This window comes from Rhinolophus hipposideros (genome assembly GCF_964194185.1).
Source record: "Rhinolophus hipposideros genome assembly, chromosome: 9".
NCBI lineage: Eukaryota > Metazoa > Chordata > Mammalia > Chiroptera > Rhinolophidae > Rhinolophus > Rhinolophus hipposideros.
The window spans coordinates 50101841-50107840 of record NC_138055.1 but is presented as its reverse complement, the minus strand read 5'-3'; positions in this window follow the sequence as shown (position 1 = coordinate 50107840).

Sequence of the window (6000 nt, the reverse complement as noted above, 5' to 3'; positions counted from 1 at the left end):
ACTTTTACCCTCAGATGAGGAATAAAATAACTATTTCTGCTCTTAGTATTTTTACTCAATATTACACTGGATTTCTAGCTAGTGCAATAAGGCACACCCACATACAAAAGAAGTTGAAGGCCTAAAGAGTGAAAAGGAAGAATTAAAACTATTTTTACTAACAGGCAAAATGATTGTGCACATATAAAATCCACACCATGGACATAAGATTTATAACAAAGGTGCTGCAAAGCAGTGAGGAAAGGATATTTTTTCAGTTGGTGGTTATTAACTACCAATTAACTTGTTAACTATTTATTCATACAGAAAAAAGTGACATCTGACTCCTATTTGATGTTATAGATTACAAAAACAATTTCCATTTAAATTTAGATCTAATTGGTAAACAAAACAATAAAGCTTTAGACATAATACTGGAGAATATTTACATGATGTTTGAGTAAGGAAATTTTTCTTAAACAAGACAAAAAAAATGCTAACCAAAAAAAAAACACAGAGAAAATCTTAATATGTCTACGTTAAAATTAAGAACTTCTATTTATCATTTCCCAAAGAAAGGCTTGTACTTCTGTGAGTTGTGCGTAGTAGCATGTTAGTTATTATACTTCTCTACCATCTGTTAAATATCATTAACAGAGCTGAGCCATCCATCAGACTTGAACTTTAGCTAGTGCTATTAGAAGAACTTCATAAAGTGTGGTAAAGACAAAGTTTTGCCATCCTTCTTGTACAGCTATGCTATTTCTAAAAGAAAAATCACACTTTTTGGAGTTAATCATCTTAATTCAGGAAGGCTCTTCCCCTCAAGATACTCCACTACACCCAGCTTGAAAAATTGTCACATCACACAAGTTATTTGTTAAATAATTTGATCAGCCTAAAAAAGTGGATGAGGGTTGTTTTTTTAACACTAATACCTCCAGATGGCGCAATATGTTTGATATTGCTCTTTCAGACTTAGTGAAAAGTGAGCAAAAGACTTCAGGGCTTCATTTGTGGTTAAAGAACTAAAGGTCTGAGTTATTCCTATAGAGAGGTCTGTTTACCACCACAGAAGTAATTTCCCTCAAGAATGAATCCAAGGATGTGGGGAAAGGTTAGAATATGTCTTTTCACCTTGATGCGAAGCTAGATACATTCAAAGCTATCTCCATACTACTTGTATTGGAAGCTGTTTATTGTCTTCATTTCATAAATCATTTCCAAAATATCAGCCCTTCTCTAAAGAGACTCCTAGAAGAGGCTGACCCTGTTTCTCATCTTGTTCTGTAGATGACCTCCTGGCAGGAAGGCCTTCCTTTGCCTCACTCTCTCTCTGGTTTCTCCTCATGTTGCACTAATGTCCTAAGCGCCTGCAGTTCCTAAAGAAAGGCTGCTTTCGGCATCCAAATAGACTGTCCCTTGGCACATGGTATCAAAGATTGTTTGAGGAGAAGATGCAAATGGGGATAGAGATTTATGTGTGATACACTAACTCATTACCAGTCTGGAAGTCCCTGGCAAACTCACTGCAGAGACTGAAATGCTGCTCCAGTAGCTTCAGCTCTGTGCAATTGCTAAGCCCGTCTGAACAAGGCAGGACAGAAAATCAGAACTCCCCTCTGCCAGCAGAGGTGCGCAGAATTAGTCTTGTTAAGCCCACTCTTTCTTGTGCTGCTTATAAGTTCTGGGTCTTGTTTGGATTCTCATTCCATAATATTTTTTTTTTATATATTAACTAATGATTTATTTATTTTTTTAATTTATTTATTGGGGTGACAATTGTTAATGAAATTACATAATTTCAGGTGTATAATTCTGTATTACATCATCAATAAATCCCATTGTGTGTTCACCACCCAGAGTCAGTTCTCCTTCCATCACCATATATTTGATCCCCCTTACCCTCATCTCCCTCCCCCTTACCCTCTGGTAACCACTAAACTATTGTCTGTGTCTATGAGTTCTTGTTTCTCATTTGTTTGTCTTGTTTTTGGTTTATATACCACATATCAGTGAAATCATAGGGTTCTCTGCTTTTTCTGTCTGACTTATTTCGCTTAGCATTATATTCTCAAGATCCATCCATGTTGTCACAAATGTTCCTATATCATCTTTCTTTAACGCTGAATAGTATTCCATTGTGTATATGTACCACAACTTCTTTATCCATTCATCTATTGAAGGACATTTTGGTTGTTTCCATGTCTTGGCCACCGTAAACAAAGCTGCAATGAACATTGGAGCACACGTGTCTTTATGTATAAATGATTTCAGATTCTTTGGGTAGATACCCAGGAGAGGGATTGCTGGGTCATATGGTAATTCTATTCGTAATTTTTTGAGGAACCGCCACACTGCCTTCCATAGCGGCTGCACCAGTCTGCATTCCCACCAATAGTGTATGAGGGTTCCTTTTTTCATTCCATAATATTAAACCAACTTTAGGAAAAAAAGTTTATGGGACAAGCTAGAAAGTTTGAACATGACTGCATAGTTGATTCAATTTAGGAATTTTTCTGAATAGACATTTTTTCCAAAGAAAACTTATTTACCCTTTATATTTCCTGGAATCTCATGTTGGACTGGATCTCCCTAAACCCTTTGGGTTGGGGGTCAAGGTGATTGGTTCTACCTGAGGATGGGGGTTCTTTGTCTGGCATAGGGGGTAGGAAACATCCTGACGCTTAGTTCTTCCAAACAGCCGTCCAAACTAACTCAGAAAGTCCAGGGCCCTCTGCCAATGGACCAGTCTCCCTGAGGATCGTACAACTGGTCTGATCTGCTTAAACTCCAGAGACCTGGTCAGACTATGGCAGACCAAGAATGGGTTGTTCATCTGTTACAATCAGTTTCCAGTCAGTGACCAGGGAGAGGCAGCTTCCGCCTCCCTGATGTTGAGAGCCTGTTGGATGTCCTGCTACGCTGGCTGTGTGTGTGTGTGTGTGGTGTGTGTGTGTGTGTGAGGAAAGAGTGAGGAGACAGCATGGAGAGTACAGTAGGGTCAGAGGGAATAGAGAATCGGGAGCTCATACTCCATGAGCAGCTCGTTTACAGAACTCACTGCTCCCCATTCTGGGCCTGATATCAGCACAATGTCTTCACTTGTATACGCCAAAGCCCATAGAGAAGGTCCGTGAATGTGCTCACTTCCGTGTGGCAAGCTGACTCTGCCTTTGTTGGCATCCATTGGAGATGAACACTCACCGGCTCCCTCAGCAAACAACTTTGTTCAGATCACACCAGGGCTCTGCACACAGTGGCCGTGGATGAGGTATCACAGATCTTGACTCCATTAACCTCTCACTTGCTGCTTCTTCCTCTCTTGACATCTAGCTGATGTCTCTGCTTTCCCAACTCTCTCCAGTTAATTGCTTTTTCCTCTGTATCTCCCATCCATGTTTCTGTCGGGTTCTCTGAGACTGTCCACCTGCCCTCATGACGCTGGCTGAAGGACAGATGGCTTGGATGAGAGGGCTGGGCTGGTTTTGAGCCCAGAGAACAGACCAATTCTTCTCAGAGTCACCTGGTGGAAGTGACAGGGTTCTAAACCCCTAGATTGGGAGGTTGGTTCCATATCATCCAAGATCATGTGTCATTATGCTCCTGTGGGCTTCTCAGTCTATTCCTATTTGGCTTTCCATCTTTCCGGAGGTTTTCCCACCTCTTTTTCTAGTCTCTGTCTGCCTTCACGATGTCCTTCATCTCTCTCTCTAGATCCCCCACTTTCCTCTTTTTCCCATCTCTTTCAGCATGAAGAGCAGAAAGGGCACTGTCCCAGGAGCCAGAAAATTTATTTTGGCTTTAATACTTTAACGATGAAGTGGCCTCGGTCCGCAGAGGTTTTGAGGATGCTAAAAACCACAGTTAGAGTCTTGCCCCCATCCCTCTCTAGCTACGACTTGACAAGTCACTTACTTGACAAGGTCACTTACTCCTTCTTGAGGCTCCATTTCCCCATCTTACAGTCGTCTTAGAAATGCCTTTTTAGAGCATGAATTTCCTCACAGGTTGTTGTGAGGAGCGTATGAGAGAATCTAAACCATGGAAGTCACAGAGAGGGGAGGAATTGTTGTGATTATTATGTTTTTCAAAAGCTCTTCCTTTTTCTAACTTTCACATTGTTTCCCTAATTAACGTCATCTTTTGTTTTTTTTCTCATCCATCTTTTTTTCTTTTATCTGCTTCACAATGTATTTCTCTTCCTCCTTTCCCATTTGTGCTTTTCTCTCTATCCATCTGCCTGCATGAATAGTTTTCCAGTTTATCTGTGCATTTTTCTTTCTTTATCCTTTGAAAAAAAGATGGCCGAGGGGTCTCAAAGAGTTTGTGATATGTTACAAAATAAGGTCAGTATCATGAAGATTCAGTTTTTCCTATTTTCTGTAAGATCAACAGAATGAATAAAATTAAAAGGAAATGGGGCAAGGAGTCAGATATGGGACAGGAGTTAAATCAGCTGTACAAAAGAATTTTCTGATCCAGATAAGTGATTTTTTAAAAAAACCATAGTTTCCATCCAGGAATTTTCCATGGCAGTGGAATATGGTTCAAGACCTTAAAAGATCTCTTCCAACATATGAGGTGCAAAGAAGAAAAGAAGGGAGAAAAAAAAAAACAAAGGAAGAAGGGAGAAAAGAAGTAAAGGAAAAACTAATGAACATGTACTAAGTAATTACTGTTTGTCAGTCACATTAAGTATATTATTTCCATTATCAATCTTTACATTAATTGACAAGTCAGAGACATTATCCCAAAATGCTATTAGTAAGTTGTAAAGCTGAGATGTACGTACTAGTTTATCAAATTCCAAACCCTAAGATTTTTCTACACATCTGCCATATATATGTGAATTTCAAATGTGGATATTGGGTCTCAAAAAAGTATCTATTTTACCTCTTAATACTATTGATGTCATTGACCAGATAACTCTCTAGTTCTTTCCAAGACTTTCAGATGAGACAATCTCATCTCCTTATCTTTGTGTTTCTGATTGTTTTTACAATCAGTGCAATTTTTAGAGACAGCATAGTTAGTTCACATTAACCATGACCACTAAGACTGCTGAAAAGAGCCAAGCTAATGCTCAGTTTTGCCCTCAGTAATCACAAAGTCCTTCTACATAATTTCCTACAAACCTATCTTGCACAAATAGCTAAACTCTTAATATTCAGGAACTAATCATTCTATGTGTATATTAACTGGTCACCATTTCATCTTGTTTTCCTTCTATCTTTCAGGGTGTTTGAGAGGGAAGGAGGATGTTTGGGGGGTTGGCTTTTCCCCCCCCTAAATTACTTAAACCCCCTTCTAGAGGTGGCTATTCTCAGGAGGAGAAATGTATTCTCATATGTATTTGAATTTTGCTTTATATACAGTTTAGATTGTGACTCTGGATGGAAGATTATGAACAGCCATCAAGTATTTTAATGGGAAGGATAAGTGGATGTGAGATCCATCTAGAATTAAGAAAATAGATGAAAATAAAAACCTAAAGTAAGGCTATTGGTTCTGTCTCTCACTCATGTGGATGCCAGAGAAGTTTCCTTGTGTCTAGAGCTTATGCTTCTGTCTTATCTGTTGTGATAAAGATCTCTCATGCCAAGCAAGCGCCCAAGATGTCAGTCAGACCATCAGTAGATACAAAATATAGTTCAGGGTGCCTCAATTACAGAGATATGGAGACTTTGCCGTGGATCCAACCATAAGAAGGTAGAATCAAGGAGAGAAAAAAGGGAAAGAAACCACATTTACCTTGAAAAATGTCTAGATAAAATAATAGAAAATATTACAATTTTTAAAGTTGTTAAATTTGTCTACTACATGGTAAAGAAAAGGTTGAACATAAATCTCAGTCTTTGATGAGGCTAGGACAATATAACTTGTCCCATAATAGATGTAGGTTAGACCTAGCCAGGCATTTAATAGCAGTATCCCTTTTAATTCCCACAAAATTCCCCAAAGCCATTTAGATATTAATTTCACCCTGGCCTAAAGGGAACAAACAAAGTATCCTAAAAC